This window comes from Neovison vison, chromosome 9, assembly GCF_020171115.1.
Source record: "Neovison vison isolate M4711 chromosome 9, ASM_NN_V1, whole genome shotgun sequence".
Lineage (NCBI taxonomy): Eukaryota > Metazoa > Chordata > Mammalia > Carnivora > Mustelidae > Neogale > Neogale vison.
The window spans coordinates 97657683-97681324 of NC_058099.1; the positions used below are offsets into that span (position 1 = coordinate 97657683).

Genomic DNA, 23642 nt, shown 5'->3' on the forward strand with positions numbered 1-23642 from the left:
AGCAGTGTTGTATGGTCTCGCACCTTCCTCAGAGGTAGAGTCCTCTCACGGGGGACCTCAGGGAGCAGGCTCTGGGGTTGACAGCTTAGATCAGTGGTCAGGAAATTGGAGGCTGGAGGCCAAATGGAGTCACTTGCTGCTTATTTTGAAATACACCCTACAGGCTAAAGGGCTTTTATGCTTTAAAATGGTTTTAAGATTTAAAAAAAGAATTCATGACAGATCATATGAACTTAAAACTTCAGTACTCATACGTTTGCGTGGAGCAGCCGCGCTCATTTGTCTGTGTACTACTTTTGGTGACTTTTCCCCTAGAAGGCGTGGTTGGGTGGTTTCAGCAGATGCTAACATACGGCGGCAAAAGCTAAATACTTCGCAGGCCAAGTTTGCCAGCCCACCCCTGAAAGCCATGCTTCTCAGCCAGGGACAGTTTTTCCCCCCAGGGACTTAGTGGTGTCTGGACTTCTCACCAGTCACCACTGGGAGGGGTGCTCCCGACTCCCCATGTGTGGGGGGGTCCTCGGTGCTGCTGGATATCTTAAAGAGCGCAGGACTGCCCACCGAGACAAGGGACTGGCAGGCCCACCATGTCAGAACTGTCTAGATAGAAAAGCCCTGGTTTATTTATTTATTTATTTAAAGATTTTATTTGAGGGCACCTGGGTGGCTCAGTGGGTTAAGCTGCTGCCTTTGGCTTGGGTCATGATCTCGGGGTCCTGGGATCGAGTCCCGCATCGGGTTGTCTGCTCAGCAGGGAGCCTGCTTCTCCCTCTCTGCCTGCCTCTCTGCCTCCTTGTGATCTCTGCCTGTCAAATAAATAAATTAATTAATTTTAAAAAAAGATTTTAATTGAGAGCGAGAGAGAGAATACAGAGCAAGACAGAGAGCTGTGGGGAGGAGCAGAGGGAGAAGGAGAAGCAGTTTCCACACTGAGTGCAGAGCCTATGTGGGCCTCGATCTCACAACCCTGAGATCATGACCTGAGCTGAAATCAAGGATCGGCTGCTCAACTGACTGAGCCACCCAGGCACACCAAGAGAATCCCTGGTTTAGAAGAACAGGTACAGAGGTTTTTAGTAACAAAGTCACATACTGCTTATGGCAAAATCTAATGAATTATAGCTAGGTGGGGTCTTTTAGTGATAACTTTTGAACAAACCATTTCTATACACTGGTCTCTTTCCCAAGGTTTTCTCTTAACTCTTAGATGCTGTTTTCTTTTGCTCTGTTTCCAAGTCTCATATGCTCCTGTGGCCAGAACTGAGTGTTCCTTGAAGGATGATCCTGCTTCCAGATTGTATTCTGTTGTGCTCAAGTGAAGCTTTGTTTCTTAGCAACCTTGGTCATTTATAATGGTGCTCCACTGTGAACCTCTCAGACTTGGAGTGAGCCCTTCAAGTCTCCTCCTTCCCGGTACTGGTAGACTTTATCTTTGATGCTCAGGAAGGTCCATCAGCAAGGTCTTCCTTAGGGTGGGCTCTTGTTCATTGTCCAGAAGAAAGCCCAGAAGAGATTTAAAGATACAGCTAGTGGGGGCACCTGGCTAAGTTAATTCAGAAGAATATACGACTCTTGATCTCAGGGTCATGAGTTCAAACCCCATGTTGGGGCAGAGATTACTTAAATAAATAAACTTAAAAAAAAATAAAACTACATTAAAAAATAAAGGTAGAAGCCATGTTCACACATGCCTTCTCTCTCCAGAGTTTTCTAATCTTTTTTATCAGTGGTTCTTAAGGTGTTTAAATTTGTAAAAGTAGTATATATGTTTTAAAAACTCAAAATGATGCATAGGTTTATAAGGCAGAAAAAGTAAGTTGCCTTAACCATAACTCATAGTTTGGTGCACGGATAGGCACACTTTTTCTTCAAGGTTCAAAAGGTAAATATTTTAGGCTTTGAGGTCTAACAGTCTCTGTTGAAACTACTCACTTTGCTGTTACAGCCCAAAGTAGCTCCCAGTGGTAGTAAGTAAAAAGATGCACATAACTATGTTCCGGTGGTACTTTGTTTGAAAAAACAGAATATGGCCTACAGGCCCTAGTTTTCCACCCTCTAGTTAAATTTCGTGACCCCTCTATACATATGTGAACATATATATTGAAACAAATAGAATTGTTCACTATATCTTATACTACTACCTATTTTCCTTTCACTCATTAACAAATTGTGGACATATATGTCAGTATAAATTAATCCATCCCATTTGTCCACTCTGTTTTCATTCCATAAGTTATTTAACAATTTGGTGATGAATATTTAAATTCTTTGCTAGTTCTTCTCTAAGTACTCTTATGCATATATTTTTGTGTTCTTCATTTTAATTTTCAGGGGTTTTGTTTTGTTTTGTTTTTTTGTTGTTTTGTTTTTTGATAGACAGAGATCACAAGTAGGCAGAGAGAGAGGGAGGGGAAGCAGGCTCCCCACTGAGCAGAGAGCCTGATGTGGGGCTCCATCCCAGGACCTTGAGGTCATGGACCTGAGCTGAAGGCAGAGGCCTTAACTTACTGAGCCATCCAGGTGTCCCTTAATTCTCAGTTTAAAAATAATATAATAATAGAGTCTCCTTTGTTTTTGAACTATATTATCCCTTGGGTTTATTTTGGGATATTGTTTAATATTTATAAGTCATTTGGTAATGTATATTAATATATTTCAAGGCTACCTTATAGGTATATTCAAATCTAGAATTGTAATATCGTTCTAGTGCTGTTATCATTAAGTACTTTTATATCTCTAGTTGTGCTTTTGTCATAAGATCTACTTTGGTAATATGGATGCTTTCTTTTGGTATACATCTGCTTGATATAATTTTTGCATCATTTTACTGTCATCTTACTATAATCTTCTATTTTAATATACTTTACATTAGCATATGGAGGTTTTTTAATGCAATCTGACAGTCTTTGTCTTTTAACTGAAACATTTAGTCTATTTATATTTAATGTAATACTTGACATGTTTAGGTTTAAATCTATTTTCTGACAATTTGCTTTCTATTTGTCCTGCCTGTTCTGTGGTTTGTTTTTCCCTTTTTTAAAAATTCTTACTTGTTTTTTAAAATTGATTAGTGAGTTTTCATTGTTCTGTTACTAATTTACACTTTTTACTATTATAATTTATACTATTTATTACTTATTACATCTCAACTTATCAAGTTTTAATATAAATTAGTACCTTTCCCTCTTCCTGGACAATGCAAGGGACAGCTTCACCTCCAGTCGCCTGATCCCAGCACAGGTGCTTTGTCCATCATATTAATTCTTTGTATATGTTAAGTCTTCAGAAGACAATAATGTTGATTTTCATTTAGGTCAGGCTCTCTCAACCTTAGGACTATTAACATTTGCGTTAAATAGTTCTTTTTTTGTGGAGGGCTGGTCTTTGTCTATTTAGTAGGATCCCTGGCCTCTACTCCTTAGACGGAACCAGCACCTTCCCTTTGATGATGACAAGCAAAAATGCCTTCACACATTACCAGATGGGGGATGAAGAGAATCATCCTGCCCCAGCTGAGAACCAGTGCTTTCAAATCACTTAATCATTTATCCTTTCATGTCTGCTCATTCGGCCGCAGTGTCAGTCTCCTGTCAGGGTTATGTTCTTTCTGATTGAAGAATACTTTTTAGTATTTGCTTTAATGCAGGACTACTGGTGGCCAGTTCTTTTTTCGTATGTATCTGAAAAGATTTATGTATTGTGTCTTTCTGAAAGAATGTATTTGCTAGACATGGAATTGTAGGTTGACAAGTTTTTTGTTTCATCATTTTGAAGATTTCATTCCAATATCTTCTTGTTTCCTTAGTTTTGATTGAATAGGCACCTGCCAACCTGATTATTTCTCCTTTAAAAGTAACTTTTTTTTTGGCTGCTTTGGAGATATTTTCTTTGTCTTTGGTTTCCAGATGTTTTGCTCTATTATACAGAGGTAGGATTTTCTTGTTTTTATCCTCTTTGGGACTTAAGCATTTCTTCAATCTATGGCCTCATGTCCATTAAATTTGGAGATTTGTCAGCTCTTATATTTCCACCTAAGCAGAGTTGTGCAGCAGAAGCATGCTGGGCCCATATTTCCACCTAATACTTTCCCACTTCTGTCCTGTTTCTGTCCAAAGCCACACCTGCAGGGGTGATGGCCTTTTTACTGTGTCTGCACTCTCTTGTCATCTTCACTCCTGTCACTCCATGAATTATGCTGGTCATTTTTTCAACCTCTGTCCCAGTTCATTATCTCTTCAACAACAAATCTGTCCATTGACTCTCTTGATTCTGTTATTATGGGTTTTAGTTTTTGAGTTTTCAGTGAGTTCCTCTCATTGTTTCTAATTCTCTACTGAAATTTTCAGTCTTGTACTTTTTGAACACTTAATCCCATTTCTCTTTAACTTTATATCTGAAGACTGCCATTTTCTGGACCCTATTTCTGTTTTCTGTTATTTCCCTGGGGTGGTAGCCTTGTTGTTCTGTTTCTTCAAATGCTTCATGGCTTTTGACTGAGCACCAGATGTTGTATAATGAAAATTAGGAAAATACTTTGAAGCCTAGGGTGATATATTCTTTATCCCAGAAGGATTTACATCTGCTTCGGTCCTGAGGTTAGGCACTACCCGTTATAGACAGTGATCTGAAGCTGAGCCTCACTGTCCCTAATTACTAATTACACTGAGTCCTAAACCAGAGGAGGACTTTGCCACATCACCTTCCCTTCACGCTGCTACGGGCATGGCCCTGTTCCTAGATGGTTTTTTGTTTTGTTTTGTTTCATTTTGTTTGTTTTTAAAAGATTTCATTTATTTATTTGACAGAGAGAGAGCCTGCAGGGGAGGGGGTTGGAGAAGAGTAGAAGGAGAGAGAGAATCTCAAACAGACTCCCAGCTGAGCGCAGAGCCTGACGTGGGGCTCGATCCAACAGCCCTGAGATCAGGACCTAAGCTGAAGTCAAGAGTTGGATGCTCAACCCACTGAGCCATCCAGGCATCCCAGTGCCTAGAGTTTTATTTCTCTCTTGCCTCCTGAGGCTGTTTTAAAACTACAAAGAAATTCTCCGCTGCCTCTTCTGGATACTCCTTCCAGATGCCTTCAGAAAAAAGCTGTTCAAACCTATTTGGTTTCAATTCTATCCCAAATATTAGTCTTGCTCTTTTCCTCTAATCTATTCTCAGCATCTGCTGCTCTGGAGTACTTTGTTTGTATTATCAGAACCAGGAGTTCCCTCGGATTACTTTTATTTCCTGCTGAAATATATCCTCTCTCTCCAAAGGAATGTTTTGGGTTTTAAAATTTTTGAAATCTTAACATCAGAAAATATAACTGTTGGAAATAGAATAATGATATCAAAATTGTTTAGAATTTTGTTTAGTTGGAAATAGAATAACGATCTCAAAATTGTTTTCCTCCAAAACCTTAGCTGTTGTCCATTTACTGGTGTTACTGATGAGAAGTCTTAAATGTGATTCTCATCTCTTTGTAAGAAGTCTTTTTTCCCTCTTTGTGCGGAAGTTGTTTTCGTATTTTCAACTCCTCTCTAATAGTCAGAAGTTTTACTATAAAGCACAGGCTTGTTTTCATTTTGTTTTGTTTTCATTTTTTTTAAATTTATCCTTGGGATCTTTTAACCTAACGAGGACTTGATTTTCCACACGAGTGCTCCCTCACTTAGTGTCTTTTTCAGTCGCCTCCTGGTCTCGGAGGTGCTGGTCCCAGGGTCTAGATGGCCAGGAACCCCTCCCCTCCTTATCTCCTAGTGCAGCTGTGCATTCCCTTTGTTTTAAGAGATCTTCCAGTTCCTTTTAGGGTGTGGTGAGAGGAGAGGGCGGGCCTTCAGCTTGGTGTGTTCTCTTGAATGTCACTAGATCTTTTTAACTTTGCCGCCAGCGTCCCCCTCCCTGGGTGGTTACACTTGCACCAAACTCTGACGCATCACCTGCTCACTTCAGCTCCATGGACTGCAGCCTCTGAGGCATTGTCCGTGCCTTCGAACCCCCTAGGGCAAGCTTTTGTTCAGTATAGATGCCCATTAATTACTGTCTCTTCAAAACCCCTGCTGGGGGATCATTGAGATGAAACTACAAATTTACCTCAGTTTTAGTAATAAACTACTTCAGTTTTAGTAGAACTAACAGGCAAAGGGTGTGAGAGGAGCAAATCCCTCAGCCGACAGGCAGTTGACATTATAAAAGTCGATTCAGAGAGCCAGCAGATGGGTTGGCAAGGAGCCGCAATGGCAGCAGGGGGAGCAGTGTGAGAAGCTGGGCTGCCAGCCGGAGGGGAGCAGCATGTGCCAAGTGGGGGGGACGTGGGCTCTGATGGAGAGCGTTGCAGCTGCACCTGGCGTGCAGCGAGTTCACGGAAATTGTCTTGCGTTGACGGCCATCTTTGCAGACTCCCCATCCTGAAATGGGTGAGAGTTATGAGGAGCCCAGCCCTGGATGGGGGCCTGGCCCTGGATGAGGTCTCAGACGGCCATGGTCCCAGGGCCTTGTCTGGGCTCGCCTTCCCCCAGTGACACCCTGGAGGGTGTCAGCCTAAGTCCCTTAGGCTTTCCCTATACCCCCCGCATCCCACCCCATCCCCGCCAAAACTGGCTCGCCTTTACTTAAGCAGAAACCTAAATATACACGTCAAAAATAAAATTACAGAGCTATCTTAATTTTAACAAAGTCAGAATCTAAATGTCTAAATAATTTTTAACGAAATGGCCTCTCAATACTAACTTCATAATTTGATGCCTAGGCCTTTGCTATTTTCAGTGATGTATAGAACTTTGCATTACATTTAATATTTACTTTAATAAGCAACTCTGCAATTGAGTAAATGTGTTTCTAGAGGTAAAATTTATGGTACTCTAATCCCAGTAGATATTATTTTGATCAAGTAAATTTTTCTTTCTAGCACTTCCTGTTTTGTCCCAACATTAAATACCATCTGTAAGTCTTGGTTAACTACTGTTTTTCTCCCTTTAAAGTTTTTCATCAACTGTCTTAAGTAAGTTTTTAAAACATTAAATTGAGAATTTTAAACTTCTGCACAAAGCCATGAACGTCTATTGTCCCTTTTAACTTAACAGGCTTAAAAATGAAAAACAATTTTAATTAATACTTCATGTTCTTTTAGGTTTTAAAAATAGAGAATGTAATTTTCAAACCAACTTATACTTCTATTGAACATGTAATTCTATTTAAACATATAAGAATATATTTAATCCTAATTCCGTAAAAGTTCAAAATACTTGGGAAGTATTCATCCTGAAAAAAACAAGTAAACAGCATAATGCACAATTTACACTTTTAAAATCTATTAGTAAGAGGTAATTTCCTCAAGTGTTAAACACATTTGCAACATAAAACACCCAAATATTAAAACCATTCCACATGCTTTAGTAGAAACTTAAAATTTAAAACTTTTTTACCTGAAATTCTAAACTAAGTAGGTTTTGCTTGGTGTCATTTAAGTCTCCAGCTGAAAATGAAACAAAACCAGAGCTTTCTTTAAAACAAAGAGGATTGTTGAGAAATGTTAACTGACTTCTTAGTAAAATCTGAAATAACTGCTTCCCTTGGGGATAAATGCCTTTCAGATCTTTGTGCAGAACAGCCAAGAGAGTAACCAGGGAAGATGGTTACCAAGGGAAATATTTTTTCTAAATCACAGGAGAAGCAGAAAGCAAAGGCAGGCGAAGGCATTAGGAAGGCGGGAGCTGGAAGCTCAGAAGAAGAGGCTGATTAAGAAATGTGTCGTTTCCATAGACTGTTTGCATCAAAAAAGATCTTAAAGTTCACACCACTCGATCAGGTCCCCCTTGAGCTCTACCAGATTACAGAGACGCCCTTGTTGCCATGTTGAGGACTGTGCATTCCTGGGATGCCTTTAGTGGGGTTAACTGGCTTATTTCTCCCCCTGCTCCGGCAGTCTGCAGGCAGTGTTAACAAAGCAAAGAGCTGTTACATATTAATGTCACTGAAATTATGTAACTTCGAACCTTGAAGCAATAACAAGAAAATGTGTGTAGGAACTTAGAGCCTCCTGATGATGATTACTCTGGCGAATTTTTTGTCTACTTTGGCCTCAGTTTTTTGTTATTTTGTTTTGTTTTGTTTTGATCTACAAATGAGCAAGTCAGAGAGCAGAGTTACCTCTGCTTATGGGGACCTTGCATGAGTTACTGTTATTTCTGATTAAACTTTATTCTTCTGTACAACTTGGATGACAATACTTTCCTTTCAAATTTTTGTGCAAATAAAATGAATAACGTATGTAAAATGCCTGTCATAGAGTAGGTAATTATATAATGACTATTTTAAAAATTCTTATTATTCTACTTCAGGTGTCCAAATTTTCTGACAGGAGACACATTTTTGTTGTTCCAGAATCTTAACATGACCTGGTAGACCAAATCAAGATGATCGACTAAGCACATGGGCCACCCAAAGTCCTAAAATGACAGAAACTATATTTGTTGGGGGTTATTGTTTTGGGTTTTTTGGTAACACTTTACTGAAAAATGATTAGTACTATTAGAAGAGAGAAATTTTGAGAAATTTTTTAATGATTAAAGACATGTAGACTCTGACAGACAACATCGCAGTCCAAAGACATGTGGGAGAGGTTAGCTTGTGGGTGTTCCAGGTTTAGAAATTATAAATGCTGGTAACAGTGAGGTTTGTTAGAGACTGCACTTAGGAGTAGCAGGTCAGGGGGGTGCCTGGGTGGCTCAGTTGGTTAAGCATCTGCCTTCCTCTCGGGTCATGATTGTAGGGTCCTGGGATCGAGTCCCACGTTGGACTCCATACTCGAAGGGTGTGTGCTTCTTCCTCTCTCTCTGCCCCTCACCCACTCGTTCTCTCTCTCTCAAATAAATAAAATCTTAAGAAAAAAGAAAAAGACTAGCAGGTCAGATGACCCCAGCCTTCCTGGGATCTCCAGCATTTGTTCTAAGTACAGGCATCTGCCCCCGAATTGAACTTGCATTCTCATCCAGTTGGCCTGGGTGGCTGGTGGAACAAGGAACTTCCCCGCATGCTCAGAATCCAAACTCACTACTAATAAAACCAGGTATAAGAATAAGGTTGACCATCCCCACCACATATTCAAAGCCTTTGGTCAGTATTTTAATCCTATACTCTATAGTACTAAGCAGATAGCTCAGGATTACCAAACATTTGGGACAACTCTGACATTAGAGATAGGACCCTTACCTCCCCCTCCAAAAATACTTAGACTGTAAGGAAAGAAAAGGGCTTTGGAGATTAAACAACAGTGTGTTACCACTACACACTCAGTAGAATGGCAAAAACCCAAAACACGGACAGCACCACCACACGCGAGCAAGGGTGTGGACGACAGGACCTCTCATTCTTGGCTGGTGGGAATGCAAAATGGTGCAGCCACTTTGGAAGACAGGGTGATGGTTTCTTCAAAAACTAAGCATACTCTTACCATGTGATCCAGCGGCCGTGCTCCTTGATATTTGCCCAAATAAGTTGAAAACTTAGGTCCACACGAATTCCTGCACACGAATATTTACAGCAGCTTTATTCTCACACCTGCCAAAACTTGGCAGCAACCGAGATGCTGTTCAAGCAGGTGATGGGTAAGTAAACTGCAGCCCATCCACACAAGGGAAGACTACTCAATGCTTAAAGGACATACGCTATCAAGCCACGAAAAGACATAGAGGAAAGGAAACTTCAACGCACATTACTAGTGAAAGAAGTCAGTTTGAAAAGGTACACGCTTTATGGTTCTGACTGTATTACATTCTGGTAAAGGCACAGCTGTGGAGAAGAGTGAAAGGTCCGTGGTTGCCAGAGATCAGAGCGGAGGAGGGGTGACTCGGCAGAGCACAGAGGATGGTTAAGGCAGGGCAGCTACCCTGCGTGATACCCTAATAGTGGATCCGTGTCATTGCACATTTGTCCTAAACCATAGGATATATACTACCAAGTATAAACTCTAATGTGACCAAAGGGTTTGGGTGATTATTATGTGTCAGTATAGTTTATCCACAGTAACAAACACACCACTCCAGTGCCAGATGTTGGTAAAAGCAGAGCTTATGCATGAAGGGTGGCTGGGGAATATACGGAAAACCTCCGTGCTTCCCTCTCTATTTTGCTGTAAATCTGGAATTTCTCTTTTAAAAAGTGGCCTCGTTTGAAATACATACACTGTTTGGGGAAGGAAAAAATGTTGATGAGTGTAGTGTTGGACACAGTGTGTTTGGGACAAACAAAAGCCTTTAATTCTTTGAGCACAGCTTAACAATAGCTGTTTGCTGCGCCAGCATTTGACTTCTAGGGATCCAGGGTAGACATCTGTGCACATCTGTGCCTAGAGGAAGGCACTCGGCAGCACTGTAACATCAAAGAGCAGGAACAGGGCTGCCATGAAACTCTGTAGAAAGACAGTTGTAGTTATTATTCGGGCTTGCAAATTGTCCCCAATATCCCAAGAGGAAAAAAAGGAAGTCAGAACAGTACGTGTGCTATGTTAACTTACCTTCTACTAATGTGTAGGGTGTAGCACCTTCTTGAGGACAAACAGGAAGGAATTAATAAGGAATAAATATCAGACTCTTAATAATGTTTATTTCTGAGTGATGGAATTATGCAGGGACTTTACTGTTTAATCTGTGTTTTGATAACATTTTGAGCTTATAACCAGGTCAGAAAAGAATGACTTTCTAAAAGAATGTAAGCAATCAGAAAAAGAGGTGACTTAAAGCAGCATTATAGAGTAGAAACAGCTTTCCCATGACGCCGAAACTAACTGTGCTACAGAGACCAGGACTCTGGCTTCTGAGGTTCCTGCTCTAACATTTTGTGGCTTAATGGACTGTTACATGAATCCTTCTGCAGAAACTATTTTAACCACATAGTACATGGAAAATGCTGGTGTTGGAGTCTCCACCCCTTTGTTATTGCAGCCATAACTGTGTCCTGAGACTTGGCTCTGACTGTGGCTTTGCAGTGTGGTGTGGGTCCGGCGCAGGATGTGAGCAGGTCCCTGTGCGCCCAGGCACAGGGGCAGCCAGCACGGGTTCAGCCTCCAGAACACATGTCAGAGTGACGACTCCTTTTCAGTATTTTTACTCCTGTGCTGTCGAGTACCAATGAGTTAGTTTTTCTTGGAAGGGTGTGGTTGTTTTCCATATGACAACTTGGTAGCTTAGCATCTCAATAAAGCTAAATTTTGGAAATTTTACAGAGGTCCCTTTCAGAAATGGGTCTTACGTCCTGGGGTCTCTTGTCTGCCTTTTTGTACCACGGATGTCTCCAACTAATTCATACCAAAGTGTGACAGGCTTCATTTGCTGTTCCTGACATCCCCTCTCTAAGGAATATTCACATGTGAGTGGAGTGCCAGTGTGTGAATGTGCCGTGATACAGACTGTCGCCCCACTCGTGAGTTGTGGTGCGTGTCTCTAAAATGATTCTATGATATGTACTACTGCCATAAATCGACAGGATGCCCAGTTCACTGCCACTTTATTGTTTAAATTATTTTTATATTCTGGAATCAGTAATACAAATGCATACAAATAGCATAAATTTTTAAAGTACACACTTAAGGGACGCCTGGGTGGCGCAGTTGGTTGGACGACTGCCTCTGGCTCAGGGCGTGATCCTGGAGTCCGGGGATCGAGTCCCACATCAGGCTCCCAGCTCCATGAGGAGTCTGCTTCGCTCTCTGACCTTCTCCTCGCTCATGCTCTCTCTCACTGTCTCTCTCTCTCAAATAAATAAAATAGAAAAAAAAAAAAATTAAAAAAAAAAAATAAAATAAAGTACACACTTAAAAATCAGTTTTCTGTATTAAATACTGGCAGTTTGGGTTCTACCAACCTTACCACCAAAGACTGAAAAAGCCTGATAATTATAAAAATTTTAAATCACCAGTGTGGTTTAAAAAAAAAAAAATTTGGAGGGCACCTGGGGGACTCAGCTAAGCCTCTGCCTTTGGCTCAGATCATGATCCCACGGTCCTGGGATCAAGCCCCACATCAGGCTCCCTGCTCTGCCAGGAGTCTGCTTCTCCCCCTCCCTCTCCTGCTGTTTGTGTTCCCTCTCTTACTGTCTCTTTCTGTCAAATAAATAAAATAAAATCTTTAAAAAAAAAAAAAAATGGAGCCCCTGGGTAGCTTCCTGCCCTCAGGGAGTCTGCCAGAAATGTCAAGGAGCAAAACTGTCAACGAAATAGAAAACAGTTACATAGCAGACAACATCCACAGTGCCACAGCTGTGTTTGGGGGAGGTTAAATTTTTAAAAAAGATTTTATATATTTGTCAGAGAGAGAGTGAGAGAGAGCACAAGCAGGGGGAGAAGCAGGCTCTCCACTAAACAGGGAGCCTGATGGAGGACTTGATCCCAGGACTGTGGGATCATGACCTGAGCTGAAGGCAGATACTTTATGGACTGAGCCACCTAGGCATCCTAGGGGTGGGTGGGTGGGTTGGTTGGTTGGTTATTTATTTATTTAAGATTTTATTTAATCAGTTGAGAAAGAGAGTGAGAGAGACCATGAGAGGGAGAGGTCAGAGGGAGAAGTAGACTCCCCACTCAGCAGGGAGTCCAATGCAGGACCCTGTCCTGGGACTCCAGGATCACGACCCAAGCCAAAGGCAGTTGCTCAACCAACTGAGCCACCCAAGCGTCCCTTTGGGTTTTTTTTAAAAACAGACCTAATAAAATCAGCAGCAAGGTTGATGAAGGAACAAAGAAGGAGAGTGCAGGTCACCAGTGTGAGGACTTAAAAACAGCGACCCTGTAGATTCTGAGAGGAGGCAAAAGAACAGTAAGAGTATATTATCAACAACTTTATGCCAGCAAAGTTAGATGATAGGATAATTCCTAGAAAATACTATTTTTTAAAATAATTGTGATTTTATTTATTTATTTAACACAGAGAGAGAGAGAGAGATCACAAGTAGGCAGAGAGGCAGGCAGAGAGAGAGAGGGAAGAAGGCTCCCCGCTGAGCAAAGAGCCTAATGCGGGGCTAGATCCCAGGACCCTGGAATCATGACCTGAGCCAAAGGCAGAGGCTTAACCCACTGAGCCAGCCAGGTGCCCCATTTCCTAGAAAATACTATTTAATGAACTGTCAGAAACAGCCATAGAAAATCTGAATTGTCTATAAGTATTGAGGGAGTCAAATTTGTAATTTCACACCTCCCGACAAAGAATACCACAGACTTATGTTATTTGTTAACAAATTTTATCAATGTTTTAAGGCTAGCATAACCATACGGTAGCCAGACAAAGATATTACAAGAAAGGAAAATTATCAATCAATCTCACTAGTGAACATGGATTCACAAAACTAAAATATTAACAAACCAAATCTGGCAATATATACATAGGATAATACACCATGACTACGTTGGGCTTATTCAAGAAATGCAGGTTGATTTGAGGATAAGACACAAACAAACAAACAAAAAAACAGAAAAATAAACATCATGCAATCATGTTAATGTTTAAAGAAGAAAGAAAGAACGCTTTTGCATACTAGAAATGGAAGGAATTCCTTAGTCTGACATTATCCACAAAACAACGTACTTCCACCCACAGCTACATACCTGGGAAGATGAAGTAAATATCCACATGAGAACTTATCCATGAATTTCTAATTTCATTGCTACACTGTTTGTAACAGCCAACATGTGGAAGCAACCCAAATGTCCCATCGGCTGATGAATAGATAAATGTGGTCCAGCCACACAGTGGCATATCATTCAGCCGTAAAAAGGAATAAAGCTCTGATTCTCACTACCACGTGGATAAGCCTCAAAAACACGATGCTTAGCGCAAGAAGCCAGTCAGAGAAGACATACCTCATATGACTCCATTTATAAGAAATGTCCAGAACAGGCAAATCCACAGGGGGAGGGAGTGGGTGAGCAGTCTGGGGTGGCAGGATAGGGGAGAGAGTTTCTTTATGGGGTGACCACATGTATGAGAAATAGGCCATGGGGATGGCTCCCCACTATGAATGTACTAAAAACCACTGAATTATGTATTTTAAAACGGTGACTTTTATGGTATGTAAATTATATCTCAGTAAAGTTGTTATTTAAAAAATACTCAGTGGTGAAATACTGAAATTTTCCCCTTTCTGGAACAAGACAAGGAGCTCTTGACGGTCCCAGCCAGTGGAGGAAAGCAAGAAAAGAAGGGAAAAAATACAGCAAACTAAGTAATGGAAGGAAAAAATTCTTATTAGTCCCAGATGATATGGTATATATGTCAAAAATCAAAAATAACTTAGAAAAACCATTAAATCATATAATGTGTTTTCCAGATACACAATATATAAAAATCAGTTGTTTCTTCTACAGTTAAAGAATGGAAGGTAAGATGTGCTTTAAATATCAAATATATTAAAAATATAACAAGTATTTTGAAATGAATTTAGGCAATGATGAGCAAGCTCTCTTAAGAGAAAATGTTGAAGGAAATTAAAGCAGCAGTACAGAGAGGGTCGGTACCAGCCTTGGGGAATGGAACATTCCGTATTGCAAGATACCATTTCTACTTAAACTGATCAGAGTTGATGCAGTTTCAACCAGAATCCTCATAGTTTATCCCCCCTCCCTTTTTAAAAAAATATTTTACTTATTTGTCGGAGACACAGGGAGAGAAGGGAACACAGCAGGGGGAGTGGGAGAGAGAGAACCTGGCACCCACTGAGCAGGAAGCCCAATGCAGGGCTCGGTCCTATGATCCTGGGATCATGACCTGAGCCAAACACAGACGCCCAACGACTGAGCACACAGGTGCCCCTCCCCTTTTTTTTTGGAGAACTTGACAAATTATAAAATGTATATGGAAATACAAGGACAGAAGAATAGCCAAGCCAATTTTTTTTTTTTTTAAAGATTTCATTCATCCATGACAGCGAGAGAGGGAACACAAGCACAGGGGAGCTGGAGAGGGGGAAGTAGGCTTCCTGCTGAGCAGGGGACCCGATGCGGGGCTCATTCCCAGGACGCTGGGATCATGACCTGAGCTGAAGGCAGATGCTTAACGACTGAGCCACCCAGGCACGCAAAAAAAAAAAAAAAAAAAAAAAAAGATTTTATTTATTTGACAGACAGAGGTCACATTTAGGCAGAGAGGCAGGCAGAGAGAGAGGAAAGGAAGCAGGCTCCCCGCCAAGCAGAGAGCCCTATGCGGGGCTCCATCTCAGGACCCTGGGATCATGACCCGAGCCAAAGGCAGAGGCCTTCACTCACTGAGACACCCAGGTGCCCCAAGTCAAGCCATTCTTGGTGCAGAACTAGGCAGAGGACTTCATCTTGCATTTCAGCTCTTACCGATCAGGAGCCACAGTAGATCGGACGGTTTGCTCATGACTCTCAGTGTAGCTCATCATGTTCAGCTCCTTGTCGTAGAGAGAAGTGGCCCTGCCGGGCATGGGGTCACCTTCCTTCAGCTGGTTGTTTGCAGGGACTGGGAAATGGAGGCCGAGAGACTGCATGCTAGAGACCAGAGCCAGGATCAGTAGACAAAGGAACAGACAGGCTAATTTGGGCTTCGTGGAGTAAACGAACAAGCAAAAACCTTTTCTCATAACCACACCTTTGCCTGAGCTGCCTCATGAGGTTACAACTCCACAGGACTGGAAAGACGTTCTGTTGGGAATGCTGAAGAGGGCCATCTGCGACACAAATTTGACCATTTCGTTCCCGTGATTCTGTCTCTTGGAAGTGGTGTGTCAGGCCATGGGACCTTGGAGGTCAGACCTTCTTGGGGACTCCCCTCACTCCCTGAGAGAGTGATCAGGGGTGGGCTTAGTAGAATGGCACATGTGGACTGCCAGAGGGGTTCTAGGTCGGGATCTCTGGGCCCAGACCCTGAATCTCTGTGCTGACCGTGTCAGGTGAGAAGGCATAGATGTGTTCTTCTGCATGACATCTGGGTGTGGAGACAAGCTCCAGTGAATGGTTCCCTCGACATGCCAGGCGCTGACCTCTTGGTGGGAGGAAGTAATCTGACAAAGAAGTCCAGTTCCTTGTTTTGAGAATTGAGTAAAGTATCAGGAGTGAAATTCCCTATTTTGCCACAGGAACATTCAGTCTGGAGACTGGAAAGGATGAAAGGATCATGAAGGGATTGAGATGGTTCAGACGAAGGTTGGCGTGTTACACATCAGGCTTGCAAGCAGTAAAATAAATTACGCTGGGCTTCATTCTCCTCCCCTCTCAAGTGTCCTCTGTGATGACCCAGAAAGTTGGGATCACAGAATCCTGAACTTGGAATCTGTGTCCACGAGAAAATGGTAGCGTGGCGGCAGGAAGCAGCGGGGACTGGTCCACCACACTTCCCTTTTGCCCCGTGTTGTGTGCTGCCCAAGCTGTGGCCCCCTTGTGTGAACACCCAGCCCATATAGCAGACCCTTTGGACCAGGGTCACTCACACAACATTGCAGTGTGTCCTTGGGGAACCGAGCCAGGGAAAGGGCTTGCGTGGACCCTGGAAACTAAGCCAGTTGGGCAGGAACTCTGGGTGTCCGTGCCTCACGCGTGATCTCAAGGAGAGCCCTTGCTTCAGAGACTCCCCCCTCTTAGGGTGGGACTAAGATCAGAAAGCATAGTTCAAGGATGAAGGCATTCTGGGTAGAGAAACCTGCAGGAACATGTAAGGACCTGGTGTGGTGGTTTCCTTGTGATGCAGCCACTTCCCCAAAATGACCTCCTCTGTGACGCCGTATGTTTCTAATTGTACTTTGCTCGGGCACTCAGGCCAGCTTGCTCACGTGCATAATAAGCATGTTCAGAAGCACTCCAAACTTGTTATTCGTCCCATATTCTTTACTGTAGAGAAGTCACAAAAACGCAGAGATGCACGACTGACCTAATGACTGGTTCTACTGGTTGGAGGGGTTTTAAAATTTAGTTCAATTTCTGCTTTTTATAGCGATTATTTAAGCTTAGGCTTGGTTGGAGATGTGCGTTTATATCATGTCCCTAAAGCCAGGATATTGTTTTGCTTGTCCAAACCAGCCTGCTTTAACACTTGTAATATTCTGACAGGAGTTCAAGACAATGGTCTCAGAAGAAATTTGTTAAAAAAAACCAACAGAGATATATATATATACACATGTACGTACATGTATATATATATATGTACATATACATGTAGGTACATGTGTATATATATATGGCGTATATAGTTTAATTTCCATTCTTAAAAACTACAGTCATTTTTGCCATAAAAGTGTATATTCAGTGCTAAAGATGTAATGCATCTCATTTGGCATTTCAATCGTTTTGTTGGTTTTAAAGTAACCTAGGACAGACATGTCCAGTCTGTCCCCTGGCAGAACGGGGTCCTGCCATGCAGGAATGGGCACTGAGGGCTCTGTGCTGTGCCAGGCTCTCTCTGGGCTCACTGCATGTGCCGTCTCAATGAACCCACCTACCCAGTGACACATGTGCTGCCCTCCATTCCATGAAGGAGGAAGGCTGAGGCCAACTGAGGAAACCAAAGCTTCATGGAGAGAAATAGTTTGCCTGACTCGCTGAGAAATGTGGGACCTGTGGCTCTGAGCTGGTCTGGTCTCTTTTTCCACCCTGGTGCCCTGGCCCCCTGGCCCCCGTGTGCTCCCGCCCTGCAGACCTTGGCCAGCACCACACTGTGCCCCACCTGGGCAGGAACAGCTCTCGTCCCTGTTAGGACTCCCCAGCCCCATCGGGCCACAGGAGGCAGCTGCCTGGCAGTGCAAACCAGAGTGCCCATGCCTGGAGAGCAGATGAAGGGACAGTTGCTGCCAGCGTTCAGGGTCCGTGTGGGGAGCTGCCCCCTGCGAGGGTCGGTGGGTCAGACACTCCTCCGCAGGGGCAGTTTCTCACGTGCTTCCCTCTGGTGTTCTGGACGTGGCGTTCCTGCTTTGGGAAGAGCCGCTGCAGCCACAGCCTCCAGAACTGGCCTTTTCCTATAATTTTCTCCTACAGACCCTGAAACCCATGCTTAGCGTGAGGTTTGTGAGAAGATTACACATATGGCAATTTTAACATTTCCCGGGAACGGGGATTCTTTTCCACTGATACACTGTCTGAGGGACGTGGCTGCAGACCAGAGCAACCACAGTATTTACAAAGATATTTAGTAAAAACGAAGGCTTTGGCAACCAGTGTAGCCCATCACTCATGGGGGATAAAGTGAAGCTCGCTTGAGGTTTAATAAATCAGAACATAGTGTGTTTGTCCACGGCCTCATTTTTTCCTCATTACTGGTAGGTGATGTCATGTTTTCATTTCCATTTGAATCTTTTAGTGTCCAGGAGTAGGAAAAAATTCATGTTCACCTCATTTATTATGCTGTATTTCCATTCTTAAGAAGAAAGCTTAGTTTTAATTCTGCCAGATACATGAATACAGTCTTCAAACTTTTGTTAAGATTTATGGGATTTTTAGAAGACTAGTGTTCTGGAAATTACTGACTTTGTATATGTGCAAGGATATTGCTTTTGAATTAAGTTCTTTTCTCATTTTGCCCAATGCAATTCTGTTTTTAAAAAGAACAAGACTAGGGGCGCCTGGGTGGCTCAGTGGGTTAAGCCACTGCCTTCGGCTCAGGTCATGATCTCAGGGTCCTGGGATCGAGTCTCGCATCGGGCTCTCTGCTCGGCAGGGAGCCTGCTTCCCTCTCTCTCTCTCTCTGCCTGCCTCTCCGTCTACTTGTGATCTCTATCAAATAAATAAATAAAATCTTAAAAAAAAAAAGAACAAGACTAACCATACCAAATTATAGCAGAATAGAACATTTAGATATTGCTAGAAAATATAAAGTCTAAAATCATCTGTAAGCATACCAACTATTGAGGCAAGTAATGCATACATAACAGTATCTTAAACACAGTGCTCATCTTTGTCTTGTGTCTTTCTACCAGTGAAGGGTGTCACCATCGTCCCCACATGGTATGGTAAATAGTCCAGGTGTCACCTCTGTCCCGTGTCACCTCTGTCCTGCCACAGTGGGGTCAATAACACTAAAAGCAAGCAAGGAGCCCTGTTTCATGAGCTTGAGCCTCTACCTTCCCTGTGCCCTCCTGGAGACACCCCCTTTTCCAAGCAGCTCTCCCCAGGGGTATACTTGTCCCCTGGCACCTGGTTACCCTGCCTCATATTATAAAGAGTAGTTTCCATCTGTCTTCCCAAGTGGTATGTGAATTCCTTGAAGACTTAGACATATGTATATGGGTGATTAAAGTCATTCAAGTTTTTACTGAGTGTGTCTGGAGCTTGCTATTGAAATCTCCCAACAATAAAGGCCTATGACATAGTTCTTTCTTAGAGCTGATGAGAGTCCTCTCTGCTAAGGGGTGGGACCCTCTGTGTTGGCAGGAGTGTGGTGTGTCTTGGAAACAGGCAGGAGATAACTGTGTAGAGTTGTCAGAGCCGGGTCAGCAGCAGGCAACACATGGCTTTCCCTCCTTCCAACTCTCCTCTTGGTCTTTCCAAGGGAACTGCATAGTATGCCTTCTGAAGGAAAGGAAGGGCCACATCTAGAGGCAGAGTACTGTTGAAAAGACCACTGCAGTGATTCAAGAGAGAGGAGTGGGGAGCTCAAGAGATAATTAGCTGATTAGGTAAAATCAACAAGACTTGAGATTTACCTGGGTGTAGGGAAAGGGAAGGGGGAGGAATCAAATATATGAAGACCAGGTTTCTTCTTCTTTTTGTTTTTTAAGATTTTATTTATTTATTTGACACAGAGAGATCACAGGTAGGCAGAGAGGCAGGCGGAGGGGGAGGGGGAAGCAGGCTCCCCGCTGAGCAGAGATTCCCAATTCGGTGCTCGATCCCAGGACCCTGAGATCATGACCTGAGCTGAAGGCAGAGGCTGAACCCACTGAGCCACCCAGGCTCCCCAGAGCCCAGGTTTCTGATATGAACAGCTGCATGATGGGATGGCCATTTCCTGCAATAAACGCAGGTTGCAGAGAAAGATGATAGGATCCGTTCGACAGAAGGCTCGAGATCCAAGGTGACTTTTGTTTGTGAATGGATGGCACTGAAGCCACAAGACTGAAGGAGGTCATAGACTATGATAGACAACCAAGCCTTCCTTTGGGCAAGGTACAGGAACCAGAAGATAATTTTTTTTTGTAAGATTTTATTTTTTAAGTAATCTCTACACCCAACATGGGGTTCAAACCTGCAGCCCCGAGATTGAGAGTTGCAGGGTTTCTTTTTCTTTTTTTAAAGACTTTATTTATTTTTTTGACAGAGATCACAAGTAGGCAGAGAGGCAGGCAGAGAGAGAGGAGGAAGCAGGCTCCCTGCTGAGCAGAGAGCCTGAGGCGGGGCTTGATCCCAGGACCCTGGGATCATGACCTGAGCTGAAGGCAGAGGCTTTAACCCACTGAGCCACCCAGGCGCCCCTAGAGTTGCATGTTTTCTGACTGAATCAGCCAGAAGCCCCCAGAAGAAGAGAATTTTAAAACTCTCCAAAATAATCACTTCACACATCGTTGATAGAAATTTAAATTAATAAATTCTTTCTAGGGGCGCCTGGGTGGCTCAGTGGGTTAAAGCCTCTGCCTTTGGCTCAGGTCATGATCCCAGGGTCCTAGGATCAAGCCCCACATCGGGCTCTCTGCTTTGCAGGGAGCCTGATTCTTCCTCTCTCTCTCTCTCTCTCTCTCTCTCTCTCTCTGCCTGCCTCTCTGCCTACTTGTGATCTCTGTCTCTCAAATAAATAAATAAAATCTTTTAAAAAAATAAATTCTTTCTATAGGTCATTTCATCCATCTTTCCTAAACCTTAAGCCATTCTGTTAAGATTCTATCTAACAAAATAAAATTTTTTTAAGATTTTATTTATTTGACAGAGAGAGATCACAAGTAGACAGGCAGGCAGAGAGAGAGGGAGAAGCGGGCTCCCCGCTGAGCAGAGAGCCTGATGCGGGGCTCGATCCCAGGACCCTGAGATCATGACCTGAGCCAAAAGCAGAGGCTTAACCCACTGAGCCACCCAGGCACCCCCATCTAACAAAAATTTTTGCACAAATGTACAAAAATATCTTAGAAGAATGTTCATTGTAGTGTGTAAAATAGTGAAAAACTACAAATAACCCAAAAGATTATCAGTAGAAGATGGTTACATTACAACTTATTGTACATCTGTGCAATGGCTACCTTCTGCCTTAAAAATAACAAAGTGGATTTGTATTTGTTGGTATGAATACTTGAATGCTAAAAGCAATCATATACAATGTGTATGGCAGATACGTTTTATTGAGCAAATGGTGTATCCCAGGCAATATATGTAAAGAACTTCAGAAATCAATAGGGAAAGACACCCAGTAAAATAATAGGCAAGCAGTCTGAACAGACTGTTCACAGAAATCAAAAATTTTTTTTAATTTTTAATAAATTTTTTAATTTTTTATAAATATATATTTTTATCCCCAGGGATACAGGTCTGTGAATTGCCAGGTTTACACACTTCACAGCACTCACCAAAGCACATACCCTCCCCAATGTCCATAACCCCACCCCCTTTTCCCAACCCCCCTACCCCCAGCAACCCTCAGTTTGTTTTGTGAGATTAAGAGTCATTTATGGTTTGTCTCCCTCCCAATCCCATCTTGTCTCATTTATTCTTCTCCTACCCACTTAAGCCCCCATGTTGCATCACTGCTTCCTCATATCAGGGAGATCATATGATAGTTGTCTTTCTCTGCTTGACTTATTTCGCTAAGCATGATACGCTCTAGTTCCATCCATGTTGTTGCAAATGGCAAGATTTCATTTCTTTTGATGGCTGCATAGTATTCCATTGTGTATATATACCACATCTTCTTGATCCATTCATCTGTTGATGGACATCTAGGTTCTTTCCATAGTTTGGCTATTGTGGACATTGCTGCTATAAACATTCGGGTGCACGTGCCCCTTTGGATCACTACATTTGTATCTTTAGGGTAAATACCCAGTAGTGCAATTGCTGGGTCATAGGGCAGTTCTATTTTCAACATTTTGAGGAACCTCCATGCTGTTTTCCAGAGTGGTTGCACCAGCTTGCATTCCCACCAACTGTGTAGGAAGGTTCCCCTTTCTCCGCATCCTCGCCAGCATCTGTCATATCCTGACCTGTTGATTTTAGCCATTCTGACTGGTGTGAGGTGATATCTCATTGTGGTTTTGATTTGTATTTCCCTGATGCCGAGTGATATGGAGCACTTTTTCATGTGTCTGTTGGCCATCTGGATGTCTTCTTTGCAGAAATGTCTGTTCATGTCCTCTGCCCATTTCTTGATTGGATTATTTGTTCTTTGGGTGTTGAGTTTGCTAAGTTCTTTATAGATTTTGGACACTAGTCCTTTATCTGCTATGTCATTTGCAAATATCTTCTCCCATTCTGTCAGTTGTCTTTTGATTTTGTTAACTGTTTCCTTTGCTGTGCAAAAGCTTTTGATCTTGATGAAATCCCAGTAGTTCGTTTTTGCCCTTGCTTCCCTTGCCTTTGGCGATGTTCCTAGGAAGATGTTGCTGCGGCTGAGGTCGAAGAGGTTGCTGCCTGTGTTCTCCTCAAGGATTTTGATGGATTCCTTTCTCACATTTAGGTCCTTCATCCATTTTGAGTCTATTTTTGTGTGTGGTGTAAAGAAATGGTCCAATTTCATTTTTCTGCATGTGGCTGTCCAATTTTCCCAACACCATTTATTGAAGAGGCTGTCTTTTTTCCATTGGACAGTCTTTCCTGCTTTGTCGAGGATTAGTTGACCATAGAGTTGAGGGTCTATTTCTGGGCTCTCTATTCTGTTCCATTGATCTATGTGTCTGTTTTTGTGCCAATACCATGCTGTCTTGATGATGACAGCTTTGTAATAGAGCTTGAAGTCCGGAATTGTGATGCCACCAACTTTGGCTTTCTTTTTCAATATTCCTGTGGCTATTCGAGGTCTTTTCTGGTTCCATATAAATTTTAGGATTATTTGTTGCATTTCTTTGAAAAAGATGGATGGTACTTTGATAGGAATTGCATTAAATGTGTAGATTGCTTTAGGTAGCATAGACATTTTCACAATGTTTATTCTTCCAATCCAGGAGCATGGAACATTTTTCCATTTCTTTGTGTCTTCCTCAATTTCTTTCATGAGTACTTTATAGTTTTCTGAGTATAGATTCTTAGCCTCTTTGGTTAGGTTTATTCCTAGGTATCTTATGGTCTGGGGTGCAATTGTAAATGGGATTGACTCCTTAATTTCTCTTTCTTCTGTCTTGTTGTTGGTGTAGAGAAATGCAACTGATTTCTGTGCATTGATCTTATATCCTGACACTTTACTGAATTCCTGTACAAGTTCTAGCAGTTTTGGAGTGGAGTCTTTTGGGTTTTCCACATATAGTATCATATCATCTGCGAAGAGTGATAGTTTGACTTCTTTGCCGATTTGGATGCCTTTAATTTCCTTTTGTTGTCTGATTGCTGAGGCTAGGACTTCTAGTAGTATGTTGAATAGCAGTGGTGATAATGGACATCCTTGCCATGTTCCTGACCTTAGCGGAAAAGCTTTCAGTTTTTCTCCATTGAGAATGATATTTGCGGTGGGTTTTTCATAGATGGCTTTGATGATATTGAGGTATGTGCCCTCTATCCCTACACTTTGAAGGGTTTTGATCAGGAAGGGATGC

General features: G+C 42.4%; 2 protein-coding genes across 3 annotated transcripts in view; one reads left to right on the plus strand and one right to left on the minus strand.

Annotated features, from left to right (window-relative positions):
- The window catches only part of ECM2 (extracellular matrix protein 2), a 33125-nt gene extending 25550 nt beyond the window's left edge, over positions 1–7575 (minus strand). For both annotated transcript variants that reach the window (XM_044266032.1, XM_044266031.1), the window contains exon 1: positions 7409–7575. The gene's annotated coding sequence lies outside the window, so the exon portion shown is untranslated. The remainder of the gene's footprint in view (positions 1–7408) is intronic.
- The window catches only part of LOC122917773 (centromere protein P), a 237441-nt gene that overhangs the window by 182966 nt on the left and 30833 nt on the right, over positions 1–23642 (plus strand). The window lies entirely within an intron of this gene.